The following is a 19,408-nucleotide window of genomic DNA, read 5'->3' on the forward strand; positions in this document are numbered from 1 at the left end:
TACATTTCATATTTTTTATTAAACAACAATAATAATAATTTATAGCTTATATAATAATTATTATGATTATTATTGTTGTTGTTTTTAAATAATATGAGCATTTATAATACGTATACATTTAATATAATTTCCCTAAAATCAATAAATATAATATATTATGTATATAATAATATATTTGTATTATTATATAATATATAATGAAATAATATAATAATAATATATTATATTTTATACATAATATAAAACGTTTCATATTTGTAATTGTAATATATTATTTATATTATATATGTAATACTAGTATTATTTGTATACCAAACATAGTACATCAGCAGTATGTAATTTTGCTGCATTATTATTGTTGTTGTTTTTAATAATGTTACCATTCTTTATTATAATTACTAATAAATACATTTTATTAACATGATTTTGTAAACATTCTATATATTTACATATTATATTATTTGTAATATCACAGAGTATATATTATTACAACTTTAAATGCTCTGTATTATTATTATTATCATCAATTTATCCAATTTCAATACTATACCAAATATGAATGATAACCGGGCACACTCCCAATACAGTCCAGGATGTTTAATGTATTCAGGTTTATTAATAAAAAAACACATTCACTGCAGTGGACAAAGATGAATATTGTATTATTAGAGTGCACTGATCTTGAGCTAAAAACAGCACAAAACAGATTAAAGTCTCACAAAACAAACTCATTCAGAGAGTATATGTGTATCCATCGCCGTTAGCAGACGACATGCTGACTACCACATTTATTTCTCTGAGTTATATTCAATAAAATATTTACATATAATTCTTCGTCACCTCAGGCCATTCAGGTTGTGGTGTGAAGGGTGTGAGTAATCCCACTCATCATTAATTTACACGCCATTTTTATTCCCATATGCTGTGATTCAGAGGCAGATCAGATCTGGATTTTCACATATTGTGAAACTGAAGAAATGAAAGGAGCTGTCATGAATGTTAGTTGGGATAATGCTTGACCACATTTACCACATCAAACATTTAAAAAAATATATAAATGACATTCCTGGGGCTGATGATGACGTCAAATCGCCAGACACAGTTTAGACACGATGCATCTGAGTCTTCAAGATCTTATGTGTGATTTGCGAACATCTGGTGAACATGAAAATCATAGAATATTTGTGATTGGAAAATATCCTTTTTTAAATAATAATAATAATAATGTTTATTTATTAAAAGGATATTAACAAAGATATATATTAATCATTACAATAATATCAATAATATATTTTAAAAATATTTAAAAACAATACCAGCAACAACAACAATATAATAATACTAATATTGATATTTTGTTTAATTTCTATAAAAAAAAGCATATAGTGCCCAAGGGCCCTCAAGCTGCAAAAAGGACCTGAAATGTACAGCAGTGAATGTAGCTTTGGGACAACATGAGGTTAAATAAATGACAGAATTTTCATTTTTGTCTGAAGAATGGTGGCAAGCTTTTTAAATCTGTTGCCTCAAGGTTTAGGGTTTGTCGTAAGGTACTCAACAAGACATTCTGAAAACCTTAAGACTGCATTTATTACAACAACAAACCACTTCTATTCCATGCATTAGCAGATATACAACAGACAATAATACCGGTTTAATCAATGTGCTTTAAATAACTATTTTGCAAGAACTATGGTGTTCCCCGTGGGACCAGTTTTAATAATCTTTTACCGTTCTTGTAATTCTCAGCCTTCATAATTTCCCAACATCCCATAAACAGATGTTATGCCATGTTTACATTATTTGTCAAATGGCCCTGTTTCCTCGTTGTTTATGGAAAACGGGGACAGAGACGGGGCATGCTTCAACATCTCCTCTAATGCTGCGACAACACATAAATGCAAAAATGAGTCAGCATAAAACTCTGGATGATGAAAGGAAAGATGAACATGAAGACACCTGCAAACTATCTGGGTTTAATCGTCTGAAGATCCACGCCAGGTTTCACTCAGCCTAAGGTTACAGCAACAGTGTCCTGCTAAATAATATCAGTAAAACTGGGACAGACGGAAAGAGAAGGAGAGAAATGAGATGTGTACGACGGGATGATGTGTTTATGACGTGAGGAGGAACAGGAAAAGACGTTCTGAAGGTCCATGTTTGGTTTGAGCTGCATGACAAATTATACACACATGTAGAGTATGAATGGAGCTCAACAGCTGTTATCATTACATCAGATATAATGTCTGGAAAACATCACATCTCTGTGTATTTCATGACACAAACACACGTTTACTTACATGAAGACAGACCATAGACTTTTTATTATTAAAATAATAATAATTTATGAATCATTTCTTCCTGACACCCCTGAATTTCCCCAAAGGAAGATTTCAGATTTCGGGGGAACAATTTTGTCCCTAAACTACAGCTAAGCTATGATAAAGGAAAAAATGTTTTAGCAATTTTTAATTTTTTAATTTTAATTTTAAAAGTTTTTTTTTTAATAATAAAAATAATAAAAAATAAAATCAATTAGCAAACAAGTTATTATAATGCTTTATTATTATTATTATTTCCAGCAATAATAATACTTTTGTTTTTTTTGCTGTTAAAAATGTGTAATAAAATATTATGGATATATATTTATAAAGATTTATATTTGTAATAAATTTATATTTTTATAAAGATTTTTTTTGTTAAAGGTTTGATTTCAATATTATTATTATTAATAATTATCTTCAATAATAATAATAGTTTTATTGTTAAAAATATATAATAAAATACTATTTATTAATAAGAAATGTATTTTTTATACATATTTATTATTGAAGGTATTAAATAATAATACTATTAATAGTAATAATAATAAATAAAAAATAATCTCATAAATTATTATAGCATTTTAATATTATTTATAATAATATTATTAATAATAATACATTTAGTCATTGCTGGTAAAAAAAAATATAATAACATTTTATTATTTAAAAACATATAAAATAACAATAAATACCATATCCATATCATTAATGTAAACACATTGGCTACACACCCAAAAATCTGCTAGCACAGAAAGGTCCTGGATGTAAAGTGGATTATCTGGACTAAATAATGCAGATGATAACTGAAGAATGAAGAACCAGAGAGTAGAAAAATGAAACCGAAGTGAATGACTTAAGGCAAAATCAGGCCTTTAAAAGCACACTAATAAACAATAAACTAGACAGTAGAATCATCAGTGGCTCAGGGCAGAATGCACTGCACAGACTCCAGCAGGACCCCGGGATCTGCCATCTTTTTAATCATCTTCTGACGATCTATGGGCTCTTCACATCTAATAAGCTGTTTGAAAACAGTTGCTTTCATTTCTAACCCAGAAGTGTCCAGTGAATTCAACTCAATGCAGATGTCTGCTTTACTCTGTTTTATGGTTATAATAGATTCAGGTCAATGCAAAAATGTAGACTCTCAAAACCACATCTAGAAAAGGAGCATTAAGTCACTTTTCGAAATGATCGGATGATTTTGTGATAGGTGAATTGAAAAGGGAACCAAGCAACTCCCTAGCAACTGCATGGACAATCATCACTCATTTTACACAATTTCACATCACATACATATATATACAGTATATATATATACAGTATCTCACAGAAGTGATGGCTTGAAATGTATGTGTGTATATATATATATATATATATATATATATATATATTTTTTTTTTTTTTTTTTTTTTTTTTTTAAGAAAAAAAGCCTAAATATTTATTTATAATATTAAGAATTATTTTTTTTATATTTTTTTAAATAATGTTTTAATTAAATAATATTTTTGTTTAAAACATTTGATTTCAGCTAGCTGCCAAGACAACATTTCTCATTTTAACTAAATTTAATAAAAATTATGAAAAAAGCATCATCCATAACTGCATGCAGAGAAACAGTATTTGTATGCATCATGGTGTACATACCACAGAAACTCGCTGACACCATAGAGCCTGTATTAGCAGTATAATGTTGATTATTATATAATAATTTTGGTGGAGGATCTAATGACGGTCTTAGATTAGCAGGATGAATCAAAGCTGCTTGTTTTGAACTCTGATGGTCACATACTGATCAGCTGATTACTCATGACAGGATGTCCTCTTCTAATATTAGGGTTAACAGTTTGTAAAGAGATGTCTGTTTATAGTACACACTATAAAAATGACCATGTGCAGCTGATCTGACTCTGGAAAAATACATGCACTGGAGTTCACTATAAAAAATAATGTTTAGCAGTGATGCCATAGAAGAACCTTTTTTGGTTCCCGAAAGAACCTTTCAGTGTACATTTCTTATAAGAATCATTTTTTCTTAGTATGAAGAACTTTTAAAGAATCTAAATAACCTTTTGTGGAATGGAAAGACTGCATGGATTTTAAAGGTTCTTCATGGAACCATCGATGGCAATAAATAACTTTTAAAATATTTTTTAAACTGTAAACTTTTAAACTTTTTCAGCTTTTAGTAGTATGCTAAAAAAGGTTACCATGTTCGAGGTGTACCAGAATGTTTTTTCTAATCATCTGCATTTGTCAGAAATATATGCTCACCATACTGTAGTGTAATCACTCTAAACTTTAATGAATGCAAGAATGTTCGATATTTGACACGTCGAATGAAGGTGCGTTGTTTTTCACATTTGAAAGGAAGATGTGGCAAAACATGAAAGTAGTATGATAAGAGCAGAGAATCAGGTACTGATAGGACATACACACCCTGTAACACACACACACACACGTGCTCAGGGTTGTCACCACTGGTGCGAGTCTTGTAATTGGACAGAGGTGTTGGGAGCTAATGAAGCCAGATCTCGCACCTGCCACACCGCTGGGACTCTCCTGACTGCCCACTTAAATCCGCGTCGGTCTCTGGGTCTTAAGGCCAAGAGTCTCCGCTCCAAACTAATGGGAAAAAAACAAGGCACTACTGGGGAAGTTCCCTGTCAAGATTGCTAAACCCCCTCCCAGAATCCTCAGCGGTCCCAAAAGCGTCTGGTGTCAGATATTTCAGACAGAAACGTTAAAGTGCTGCGCCAGCGAATCTGCGTTCAAACGCTGGTGAGTTGCAGTGTGAGATGGGCCTGTCTTTGGTGACATGAGCACAGCACGGTAAGAGTTTTAGCTGACTACCTGGATGCACTTTCCATGGATAAACGATCGCAAATGCATTCAGAGACAGATGAACATTCGACAGTGATAGATATTAACTGTCAATTTAACGCATCAGTACAGGGCAGTTAATTATTAATGAGACCAAACATATTTAAGTTATACAGACAGACAGACAGATAGATAGATAAATAGACCGACAAAGACAGACAGACAGATAGATAGACCGACAAAGACAGACAGACAGATAGATAGACAAACAGATAAAGACAGATAATTAGATCGATAGACATACAGACCGATTCTTATTTTTTACACTGTTTATTTAAGTTTAAATTGTTATAATGTTTTTCTTCTATTATTTAGATCTTTTCATTGTTACTATATTTCTCCACATATATTTCAAGCTTTGGCAATATTGTATTATTTACAGTCATGCCAATAAAGCAATATTGAATTGAATTGAATAGACAGATAGACAGACAGACAGACAGACAGACAGACAAACAGACAGGCAGGCATACAGACAGACAGGCAGACAGACAGACAGGCAGGCAGGCAGGCAGGCATACAGACAGACAGACAGACAGACAGACAGACAGACAGACAGGCAGGCAGACAGGCATACAGACAGACAGACAGACAGACAGACAGACAGACAAACAGACAGGCAGGCAGGCAGGCAGGCAGGCAGGCAGACAGGCATACAGACAGACAGACAGACAGACAGACAGACAAACAGACAGGCAGGCAGGCAGGCATACAGACAGACAGGCAGGCAGACAGACAGGCAGGCAGGCAGGCAGGCAGGCAGGCATACAGACAGACAGACAGACAGACAGACAGACAGGCAGGCAGGCAGGCAGGCATACAGACAGACAGACAGACAGACAGACAGGCAGGCAGACAGGCATACAGACAGACAGACAGACAAACAGACAGGCAGGCAGGCAGGCAGGCAGGCAGACAGGCATACAGACAGACAGACAGACAGACAGACAGACAAACAGACAGGCAGGCAGGCAGGCATACAGACAGACAGGCAGGCAGACAGACAGACAGACAGGCAGGCAGGCAGGCAGGCAGGCATACAGACAGACAGACAGACAGACAGACAGGCAGGCAGGCAGACAGACAGACAGACATACAGACAGGCAGGCAGGCAGGCAGGCAGGCATACAGACAGACAGACAGGCAGGCAGGCAGGCATACAGACAGACAGACAGACAGACAGACAGGCAGGCAGGCAGGCAGGCAGGCATACAGACAGACAGACAGGCAGGCAGGCAGGCAGGCAGGCATACAGACAGACAGACAGACAGACAGACAGACAGGCAGGCAGGCAGGCAGGCAGGCATACAGACAGACAGGCAGGCAGGCAGGCAGGCAGGCAGGCAGGCATACAGACAGACAGACAGACAGACAGACAGACAGACAAACAGACAGGCAGGCATACAGACAGACAGACAGACAGACAGACAGACAGACAGACAGATAGATAGATAGATCATCTAGACAGATGCATGTTTTAGTTTGATCTACAGGTTTCAGTCAGCAGCTCAGGGCTGAAGATCAGGTTTCAGTGAAGTTTGGTCTGCTGTGTTCAGTCACAGATGTAGACTATCACTGATGTTTGCTCTTGTTTAGCAGCAGCTGTGTGTCTAATGTGTCAGGCAGCAAAACAAGCTAAAAGGTGGAAGAAACAGGGTCAGTCTGATTGATGTGGTGCAGACTGCAAAGAGATGCACAACATGCCCCAAATCATTTACATTGTGTGAAGCTTACAGTCCTGCAATTGCTCAGTAACTCTAAGAAAGATTGTGCTCTTAATGAATTAAACAACACTGTTGGAGGAAATAAAAGCTTTGAAACTTTAGCTTTAGAAAAGAAAACAAAAGGGCCGTCATCACTGTAATGACTGTCTATAAACATTAGTTGTTGCATTAGGTTTGGTGAGTAAATGATGGAGTAGATACTGTATTTAATTTTAAAAATATGATATTGATAAATGACTAGAGATAACTAGTTCTAAGTGTTATGGTTTATATTTTGCAGTAATGACTTGTATTCGTATATTGTTTGGTTTATATTTTGCAGTAATGACTTGTATTCGTATATTGATATATGATACATGTAAATATCATATATCAATAAGCTATTCATAATTTTTCTCTACCTCATATTGCTGCTATTCAAATACCCTGTACAACTTTTTGCACATTATTTTTTGCACATTCCTCTCATTACTATTTGTCAACAACATACTGACCTGCACATTTATATTTATATTTTTTATCCTATCTTATCTTATTTTATCTTATCTTTTATTTTATGTTTGTACTTCTTCTTAATATTTGTATTCTATATAATTGCACTATCCTTGGAGCGGACCTGACCTACATTTCACTGCTGGTTATACTCTGTATAATTGTGTATGTGACAAATAAAACTCTTGAATCTTGAATTGTTTACTGGAGTTTACTGTAGTTTAACTGGCAGTACTAATGCATTACTGTGGGAATTCCGGGATGGCTAGTAATTCAACATGCTGTCACAATAAGGCCTAATTGAGTATCTTTTTTGATCCCTGAAGTGGACATTTTTGCCTGTAAGGCTATGTTCTATAGGATAGTATATCATTATAATAAGCTTGAATAATGAAAATGCAGAGCTCACAAATTACAGCAGATCACAATGGCAAGAGCAAGTTTTTGGGCAGGTATGAGGTGATTTATGGCATGAAATTAACTACTTTTGGCAATTAACACTGTTTCAGAGCTTGGTATACTACAGCTTTTACATGCCTTATTGAATTTTGTTCTCAGAGCATTAGAAATAATCTTTCCCTTATTACCTACATATAAAACATATCTCAAATATTGGCAATTATTTTCAGAGCTCTTAAATAAAAGCTGCTATGTTAAACTATATGAATTTTGTTCTCATGATAATAACCCCCCCCCCCCCCCCAATCAAAACACAATATTTTTGGCCAAATATACAATTTATCATCCTATATTAATTACATCTGACAATTATCACTTTTTCAGGGTTCTTCAAAAAAGTAATCCAAAATTATTTTTTCCTTTTAAGTTTTCTTTTTTCAGATCACCTGGTTATAAAAAGCATATCAAATAATCAAACTGCAATGTTTACTAATAAAAAAAAAATGCAATGTTTTGTCTTGGTATATTAATTACATTTGGCAATGATCACTTTTTCTTCAATAAAGTCTGTTGTGTTAATTTTTTTCCTTTTTTTTTTTTTTATTCTTAAAGTATTACCAATTATTTTTCCCTTTTATTTAATTAATTACATTTGGCAATGATCACTGAGTTGAGTTCCTAAATAAAAGCTGTTGTTATTATAATTTGTTTTCTAATTTATGCTAATATTACAAATTATTTTTCCCATATAAAAAGCATCTCAAATAATGAAAATGCATCAATTACTAATAAAAAACAATGCTTTTGGCCAGATGTCATGTTTTGAATCACCAAATGAATTACATCTGGTGATCATCATTGTTGTGTCAATTTAGAGTTGGTTTTCTTCTGAACGTCGTTGTGCTAAAAGCTGACCATGCACTCATAGTAAGTTAAGCTAGTTTTCGTATGCTTTATCAAATTTTCCTCTCCAAGTATTAGAAACTCTACCAGCCCAGTAATCATATCTTCTCTCCTTCATCTGTCCCCTCCAGTAATAAAACACTTTTTACACTATGTTCCATTTGCTAATGTGTATCTGATGTCTTCTAATCGCAAAGATAAGCGGGGTTGCAATGCATCCGGAAATAAAAGACACCCAAAAGCGGCATCTTATCAAGATGAAGCTGTGCGCTATTACGAACTGGAGTTATCCATCACCATCCGTCACAGATCAGACTGCAGGAAACAGATTACACACTCCTGAATCTTTATGGAGATATTATATTGCTTTCATCTGCATTTTTTATAGAGTCTGATCTGAATTCTGCGTTCGGTAACGCAATTGCGGCATTCTGGCTCTCGCTTCCTCAAGTACGTTTTCAAACGGAGTATCGAATATGAATCTGCTGAGAGGAGCGATCACATTTCCTTTGAAATGAGAGGAAATCAGGGACCCCTGTTCTTTTTTAATACAATTTGCTCATGGTCCGCAGACCAAAGAAGAGCCGTCAATCGGGTCAGAGTTGCTAATGAGCTGGCTGGTAAAATCGTGAGTGCTGGGCCCAGCTGTCATCCATTAGGTGATGGTTTTAAGACTAGCAGTGATACTTCATTAATTAACCTTCACATTCTATGTAGATCCGCTCATCAAGATACAGTTAATTAAAGAAAGGTCACTCCAAGGGCTGTTACAAGCTGCATCATTACAATAGAGAGATGGCGCTGCTCGAAGAGAGAAAGTACTGGGTGAAAGCTTTTCCGCAGATCATCATTACACATTTCCACCAGAGATAAAGAGGTTCTGGGATGGAAAAACTGGCTCCAATCAGCTGGTTTCTACAAATGTCAGAGGCTGGAAGTCAGAACAACCACAACAATTTAAGAAGAAAACTAGATAATTCCCATTCAAATTAAATAAGGAGTGAAAATGAAAATTTGTCAAAAATGTACTCACCTCCAGATCATTCGAGATGTAGATTAGTTTGTTTCTTAATCAGATTTGGAGAAATGTAGCATTACATCACTTGCTCACTGATGGATCCACAGCAGTGAATGGGTGCCGTCAGAATGAGAGTCCAAACGGCTGATGAAAACAATAATCCACAAGTAATCCACACCACTCTAGTCCATCAGTTAACATCCCAAGAAGCAAAAAGCTGTGTGTTCCTCCAGTGGAAAAGTCCATCAATGCTTCATCTCCAGTGAAAAGTCTATTTTTGTTTAGAACTGTTTTCACTTGTAAACAGTGCTTGATCTGTGCATACTGTATTTCTCTCCGGATTCAGACGAGACCTTTTTTCACTGGAGAAAGCAGTATTATGGATAGAGGATGGACTCGTATTTTAGCCAGAAGCAATGATTTCAAGTAATCATTTTTTTTTTCAGCAACTGATGAACTGGAGTGTTGTGGATTAATTGTAGATTATTGTAATGTTTTTTTAGCAGCTGTTTGGACTCTTCATCTGATGGCACCCATTCACAGCACTGCACGAAATATTTTTTTTTTTCTAGTTTTCCAGTACAAATATCTAAACATTCTTTTTTTTTTTGTTAACAACTTTTTATTGAATTTTCTTCCTAAAACAGCTGTAACAAACAAAAAACAACTGTGCAAATTCAGAACCCACCCAACCCACTATAAAATCATTTTCACATGGATTCCCGAAAAGATGACACAACATCAAACGCTGAATGACACAAACTTACAGTTTCCACACTAGATCCATGCACACAAGAAATTGAGAGTTCCACCGAGACAATGTCCAACAAATACACAGTCCAGGTTCGTCCGTCCATTCCAGCTGAAGCTCACTGAGAGTTGGTGGATGAATGGGATCTGAGAAAAAATCTTGCTTCTTCTGGGGAGTATAGCATTTTAGGTTCACCTTGATTGAGAATGACCTTCAGTGTTGCAGGATAGAGAAGAAAATTCTGGATGCCAGCTTCTCTCATTTGCTTCCTAATTGACGCAAATGCACTTCTTTTTGCGGTGATTGGAGAAAAATATGGAAAGAAAGACAGCGTTGCTAAGTTGGAAGTTTTCACCGGGGCATGAAGTCTGGTGGCCCGCAGAATGAGCTCCCTGTCCGTGTACCGTAGCAGTTTAAAGACGAAAACCCGTGGTTTAGCTCAATCTGAGGAGAGCCTTGTGTACACGCGATGTGCTCGCTCCACTTCAATCTGTTTGCCCGCCAGAGATGGGAGCCATGTTGATAGCGATCTTTTCAAAAAGCCCATAGGGTCGTCCTTTTCGGAACCTTCAGGCAATCTAACCAGATGCAGATTGCTGCACCTACTGCGATCCTGTAAGCCCACAACCTGTTGCTCGAGCACGGCAACGCACCTATCGTGATCTGCAACAACTTTCTTTTGTTCTCTCATCTCCCCTGTAAGAAGATCCAGTTTAGAGCATAGCGACTGAACAACTGACATGTGAGAAGCGAATTCGTTCCGCATCGCTGTCAACTTGGTTCTTAGAATGTCATCAAAGTGTGTAACAGTGTTTGCCATCTTGTCCATCATATTGCTCGCGGTCGGTAACTAAGATTTTTCATGAGCTGAACTCACCTTGTCCCACCATTTGCTTCATGCAGTGCAACACATCTCCTTCGCATAGAGTTGATCAGGTTGTTGATTGTGGCCTGTGGAATGTTGGTCCACTCCTCTTCAATGGCTGTGTGAAGTTGCTGGATATTGGCAGGAACTGGAACACGCTGTTGTATACGCCGATCCAGAGCATCCCAAACATGCTCAATGGGTGACTTGTCCGGTGAGTATGCTGGCCATGCAAGAACTGGGATGTTTTCAGCTTCCAGGAATTGTGTACAGATCCTTGCAACATGAGGTGATGGTCGTGGATGAATGGCACAACAATGGGTCTCAGGATCTCGTCACGGTATCTCTGTGCATTCAAAATGTCATCAATAAAATGCACCTGTGTTCGTTGTCCATAACATACGGATGAGACCCCGATGAGGACGACGAGCATGCAGATGAGCTTCCCTATTCCCTAGTGCAGATCTTCTTTGGTTATGCATACCGATTGTTGCAGCAGCTGTCTGGGTGGCTGGTCTCAGACGATCTTGGAGGTGAAGATGCTGGATGTGGAGGTCCTGGGCTGGTGTGGTGTGGTTACATGTGGTCTGCGGTTGTGAGACCGGTTGGATGTACTACCAAATTCTCTGAAACGCCTTTGGCTTATGGTAGAGAAATTATCATTCAATTCACAGGCAACAGCTCTGGTGGACATTCCTGCAGTCAGCATGCCAATTGCACGCTCCCTCAAAACTTGCGACATCTGTGGCATTGTGCTGTGTGATAAAACTGCACATTTTAGAGTGGCCTTTTATTGTGGCCAGCCTAAGGCACACCTGTGCAATAATCATGCTGTCTAATCAGCATCTTGATATGCCACACCTGTGAGGTGGATGGATTATCTCGGCAAAGGAGAAGTGCTCACTAACACAGATTTAGACAGATTTGTGAACAATATTTGAGAGAAATAGGCCTTTTGTGTACATAGAAAAAGTCTTAGATCTTTGAGTTCAGCTCATGAAAAATGGGGGCAAAAACAAAAGTGTTGCGTTTATAATTTTGTTCAGCGTATATGCTTAAAACAAGAAAGAAAGAAAAATCTGCCAATGGGGTAAAACAAATCTTAATTAATTTGCATTTGCAGATATTTTTCTTGTTTTAAGCAAAAATTCACTTAATTTTGATACATTTTAAAAAACAATACAAAAAGCAAGCTGAATATTATGTGTCATTATGCTTCTCAAGTAAACGCATCTTGATTTAATAATATTTCAATTTCTGTAATGGAAAACATGTCAAAAATACTAAGTAAGAAAATCATGGAGAATCCATTGGTGAGCAAGTGATGTAATACTAAATTTCTTCACATCTGTTCTGACGGAGAAACAAACTCAGCTTAAAAGGCCTGAGGGTGAGAACATTTTCAGCAAATCTTCATTTTTGGTTGAACTGTTCCTTTAAGCATCACAGATGTGATCAGGGTTAAGTTGAAACACAATACAAAGCTTTATATATTCAGAAGGAAATGGGATAGAAGAAGAATTTACTCCTACAGTACATGGTCCACCAACCTTGCACTAGCTCTCACGACAGCATGTGTTATATAATACTCTTTTTTTCTTTTCCATGGAATAAAGCTCTAATGGATAAAGCACCAGTAAAATATTAATCAGCGCCGATTGACAACATCTATCTTTTAGCTGCATGCCGCTTTCTTTCCTCTTTTCAGTCACGTCTCTCCTGTGATGGCTGAGAGTGAATTTCATAACCTCACACTTTAGCCGGTAAAATGCCATTGAAAGTAAATAAAAAAAGAACTAGAGAAGAACATCAAATAATTATGTTTCATATCTGAGTGAGATTCACCGGACGATGGTGACTTATTTATGTCGCAGTTTCTACCTCGGTGTCCCATATGACTGTGAAAATGTCATTTCCATTTCCTTCTTCCTGTTTTCTCATCCTTTTCTCTTGGATTTCAGTTTGAATGCTTTTGCATGAACGGATCCCAGTACAAAAAGTTGGAATATTTATTCCAAATGAAAGAATCTCCCATTTCCTTTTCATATGGTGGTAAAAATAGGTCAGCTGTTATAATGCAGACGCTAAAAAGTTAGTCACTTTTCTTTGAAAGGTTTTAAGGGCTATAGCTTTTCACTTGGAGAAAGGCAATTTCTGATATCCTACAATTATCAATTGACCAGAAACAAAGCACAGCCCCAAAATGCTGAAAATGGACAAAACACCGCTCTGCTGATCGACAGTTCATTTTATCTTTGGGTGCCGGCCAGTTACTTTGATGTCAGCCAACTTGAATGTGCTTTATGCTCAATTAACATCCCGCCGAGAGATTTTTTTTTACAATGCAATTGTAACGTGACAGTGACATAATGCTCTAGAGCGAAATGAATAAGACAAGCACTCTCATATCAGTTCATTTATTCCAAAAGTACTTCCTTCAAGTGCTTGAAACTATTTTATGAAACTAGATTTTGACACAGTCTGAAGAAAATGTGAGCGATGCCAAAGTAGACGCCATATTTAGTATAATAAATATGGCTCAGGTTATTTAGTAGGCAATGGTATTAGTAATTCTCACCTTAGTCTTCTATTTGACTGTTTGCCGTCTTTAGAAACAAGCAAAGACTAGGCTTTCTCAATCACAGTCAACCCAGACTGAGGCCTTCATCGTTTCAATATATGAGAAGTCAGCCTCACTTATTTCACAACAAAAGAAATAGTGAATGGAAAAGCAGATACATATCATTCTCCCGCTCTCTAAATGTTCTTATTCTTCATTCTGCTGACCCGCCAAACCCATTTGATCATCAGAAAATCATGCATGTGCTTTTTAAGCAAAACTTAAACAAAGGACTTGCATAGTCCTCATCATTTTAAAAGGAAACTTCGAATGACTCACAGTTAAAGTGCTATGTAAAAAGTCTAGGCAGACATTTCTGGAAAGAGCTGCATACTGATGCAATGGAAAACAGGCTAGAAACAATCTCTGGTCAAACAAATATCTTCAGTGGTGAAACCGACCAACAATATATGTTTTATGTAACTATATTATGCACAAAAATACAACTATTTTATGATAACTACATTTTAGATGAAAATGGGAGTGGATCTTGCCTACAAAATTTGCTGCACTGATGATAGGATGTTTGATTTGTAGAGCCTCGTGATTTCTGTGAAAACACAGACGGAATTGCGATGGAATTTAGTCATGATAATAGAATTTACAGTTTAACATGGAATGTCACGGAATTTGGCAAAAGTTGGATGAATAAATCAGAATTAGAGCTGTGCAATTAATCTTTATAGGATCTGATATGGACTAGTGTCTGTGAATATTAAAATGCAAAAAGACTGCTAATAAATTGACTGTTCGACTGCTGAAATAAATGTGATGCTCATGGTGTTCACTCAGCATCATTTTTGTTCAATGTTTAATAAATTGTTGTTAAATTGTTTTACGTTACATGATTTCAATTAATTAGACATGATTTTTGAGTATTAAAAATTTATTTAACTATAAAACAGAATCCAGAACAAATGGAATTTGAAAATAATAAATAAAACAGAATTTAGGAAAAATTAAAACGGATTTCATATGGACTTAGAGCAAGGTTATTATTGTTAACTAAAACCATTAAAAAAATTGTTTTTTTTCATTACTTGAAATAAAATAAACATCGAAAAACCTAAAAACATCATTCATCTTTTTCATTTAATTTAACTTGATATACTAAAATCACTAAAACTAAAACTTTAAAATGTATAAAAGACAATAAAAAACTAAGACAAAAACAAAATTACAAACTTTAACTAAAGAATGAAAAATGTGAAAATGAAACATTTCCTTATTTTTTATTTAATATTCAATACCTCTAACTTAACCCAAATATTTTTGGAAAATTGTACACACACACACACACACACACACACACGTTGTTTTTTTTGGTTTATGGGGACTCTCCATAGGTGTAATGGTTTTTATACTGAACAAACTGTGTGTGCTATTGCCCTACACCAACCCTACACCTAAACTTAGCCCTCACAGGAGACTTTGTGCATTTTTAGATTTTCAAAAAAACACCATTTAGTATGTTTTTTAAGCCTTTTGAATTACGGGGACATAGGCAATGTCCTCATAAACCACCTTCATATTGTAATACCTCTGTCATACCCATGTCATTATACAAATTTGTGTCCTCATAAACCACATAAACATGCGCGCGCACACACACACACACACACACACACACGTGGTCAGAATTATTGGCACCCTTGGTAAATATGATCAAAGAAGGCTCTGAAAATAAACCTACATTATTAATCCTTATTTATTCTTTATTTTAAAAAATTACAAAAATCTAACCTTTCATTGAACTAAAACAATTGAAAATGGGGGAAATTTATCTCATTATGAAATAAATGTTTTTCTCAAATACACGTTGGACACAATTATTGGTACCCCTAGAAATTCCTAGAGTAAAATATCTCAGAATCAGCAACAGGACAGGACTCAGGTAATAAAAAATAAAAAATAAAATAAATAATGTATAAATATACAAAAATGGACAATGTGCCAAATAGCACAAACACAATATACAAAATAAACAATTCAGTATGTACAGGTATGTTAGGTGCAAATTTGAAATGTAATAAGTATGTGTGTAAAATAAAATAAAAAGTATGATAGTGTTGTGTATTTCATGTTTATTGTTAAGAGTTCAAGTGTTCATGAGATGGATTGCCTAAGGTAAGAAACTGTTCCTGTGTCTGGCCTTTCTGGTGCTCAGAGCTCTGTAGCGTCGAACAGATGGCAACAGTTCAAAAAGGGAGTGTGCTGGGTGTGAGGGGTCCAGAGTGATTTTACCAGCCCTTTTGCTCACTCTGGATAAGTACAGTTCTTGGAGAGTGGGAAGGGTTGTACCAATGATTCGCTCAGCAGTCCGGACTACCCTCGGTAGTCTTCTGAGGTCAGATTTGGTAGCTGAGCTGAACCAGACAGTTATTGAAGTGCAGAGGATGGATTCAATGATGGCAGAGTAGAACTGTTTCAGCAGCTCCTGTGGCAGGTTGAACTTCCTCAGCTGGTGAAGGAAGTACAACCTCTGCTGGGCCTTTTTCACAATAGAGTCAGTGTGAATGTCACACTTCGGGTCCTGAGAAATTGTGGTGCCCAGGAACCTGAATGACTCCACTGCAGTCACAGTGCTGTTCATGATGGTGAGTGTGGGGAGAGCAGGGGGGGATTCTCCTGAAGTCCACAATCATCTCCACAGTTTTGAGCATGTTGAGCTCCAGGTTGTTAAGACTGCAGCAGACAGCCAGCTCCTTAACCTCCTGTCTGTAAGCAGACTCGTCACTGTCCTGAATGAAGCCAAACAGTTTGGTGTCGTCTGCAAACTTCAGGAGCTTGACAGAGGGGTCTTTAGATGTGCAGTCGTTGGTGTAGAGGGAGAAGAGCAGTGGGGAGAGAACGCAGCCCTGAGGAGCTCCAGTGCTGATGGTGCGGGTGCTGGATGTGTATTTTCCCAGCCTCAATAGCTGCTGCCTGTCTGTCAGGAAGCTGTCGATCCACTGACAGATGGAGGTGGGCATGGAAAGCTGAGTTAGTTTGGGCAGGAGGAGGTCTGGAATGATAGTGTTAAAGGCCGAGCTGAAGTCCAAAAACAGGATCCTCACATAAGTCCCTGGTCTGTCCAGGTGTTGCAGTGTGTAATGCAGTCCCATGTTGACTGCATCATCCACAGATCTGTTTGCTCTGTAGGCAAACTGCAGGGGGTCCAGTGATGTCCTTCAGATAAGCCAAAACCAGTTTTTCAAATGACTTCATGACCACAGATGTTAGAGCCACAGGTCTGTAGTCGTTAAGTCCTGTAATCTTAGGTTTCTTTGGGATGGGGATGATGGTGGAGCATTTGAAGCATGAGGGGACTTCACACAGCTCCAGTAATCTGTTGAAGATCTGTGTGAAGATGGGGGCCAGCTGATCAGCACAGGATTTCAGACAGGCTGGTGTCACACCGTCTGGGCCTGGTGCCTTCCTTCTCTTGTTCTTTTTGAAGACCTGGCAAACGTTATCTTATCTTATCTTATCTTATCTTATCTTATCTTATCTTATCTTATCTTATCTTATCTTATCTTATCTTATCTTATCTTATCTGCACTTCAGGTGTGGGGGAGAGGGGGGTTGCAGGAGGTGTGAATGGTGTTTTTTCAAACCTACAATAGAACTCATTAAGATCGTCTGCCAGTTGTTGATTCTCCACAGTGCTGGGGGATGGTGTCTTGTTATTGGTGATGTCTTTCAGATCTTTCCACACTGAAGCCGTGTCACTGGAAGAGAATTGGATCCTTAACTTATCGGAATAATTCCTCTTTTCCAGTGTGTATTTGGCCTGTTCATACAAGATCATCGTCCAGATCATCAGCAGCTTCAAAAACACTCCAATCAGTAAAGTCGAGACAGGCTTGTAAAACCCGCTCTGTCTCATTAGTCCATCTCTTTACAGTCCTTAATACAGGTTTAAAAGATTTAGGTTTCTGCCTGTAGGTTGGAATAAGATGGACCAAACAGTGATCAGAGAGTCCTAAAGCTGCCTGTGGAACAGATTGATATGCGTCCTTTATCGCTGTGTAACAGTGATCCAGTATATTACTGTCTCTGGTGGGACATTTAACATGCTGGCTGTATTTTGGCAGTTCGCGGGAGAGATTTGCTTTATTAAAGTCTCCGAGAATGATTAAAACAGAGTCCGGGTGTTGTTGTTCTGTGTCTGTGATCAGATCAGCGAGTTTCTGTGAAGCTGTGCTCACGTGCGCTTGTGGTGGAATGTAGACACTCACGAGAATGAACGAGCAGAACTCCCGCGGCGAATAGAAAGGTTTACAGTTGATGAAGAGCGTTTCTAGATCTGAACAGCACATTTTCTTTAACACAGTTACATCTGTACACCAAATCTCATTGATGTAGAAGCATGTTCTGCTGCCGTGCGATTTCCCCGTTGATTTCAGCGTCACAATCTGCTCTCTGAGCACTCCACGGTGATTATGAACATTAAATTATCCAGCCATGGCTTCCTGTTTCACAGACATATAAATAGGAGAGCCCAAATTCCCTTAATCATCCATCACAATGAGAAAAACCAAAGAATATATTTCTGATGTGCAGCAAAAGATAATTGAGCTTCACAAATTAGTGAAGTGGCTTTTAGAAAAGAGCTAGAGCAGTGAAAATTCCCATTTCCACCATCAGGGCAATAATTAAGAATTTCCAATCAACAGAAAATGTTATGAATTTGCCTGGAAGAGGACGTGTGTCTATATCGTCCTAATACACGGTGAGAAGGAGAGTTTGAGTGGCTAAAGACTCTTCAAAGACCACAGCTGGAGAATTGTAGAGAAAGGTTGAGTTTTGGGGTCAGAAAACCTTAAAAAAATGTGTCAAACAGCACCTACATCACCACATGTTGTTCGGGAGGGTTTCAAGAAAAATTCTCCTAGCTCATCCAAAACCAAAGTCCAGCATATTCAGTTATCAGACACGACTGGAACTTCAAATGGGACTGGCTTCTATGGTCAGATGAAACTAAACAATGAGCTTTTTTAGAAGCAAACACTCAAGATGGGTTTGGTGAACACAGGGATAAAAAGTACCCCATGTTTACAATGAAATATACTGCTATATTTTTGATGTTGTGGGCCTATATTTCTGCTGGAGGTCCTGGACATCTTGTTTAGACACATGGCATCATGGATTTTATCAAATACCAACAGATAAAAAAAATCAGCAAGTGACTGACTCTGTTAGAAATCTTATAATGGTCCATGTTTGGATCGTTCCAGCCGAACAATAATCCAAACACAAACCTCAAAAACAACACAAAAATGGGTCACTAAGCACAAAACCAAGCTTCTGCTATGGCCATTCCAGTCCTCTGACCTCAACCCTGTAGAAAATGAGTGAGGTGAACTGAAGAGAAAAAGCACCAACATGGAGCAGGGAATCCAAAGGATCTGGAGTGATTCTGGATGAAGGAATGGTCTCTGATCTCT

Source organism: Barbus barbus, assembly GCF_936440315.1.
Source record: "Barbus barbus genome assembly, chromosome: 41".
Taxonomy (NCBI): Eukaryota; Metazoa; Chordata; class Actinopteri; order Cypriniformes; family Cyprinidae; genus Barbus; species Barbus barbus.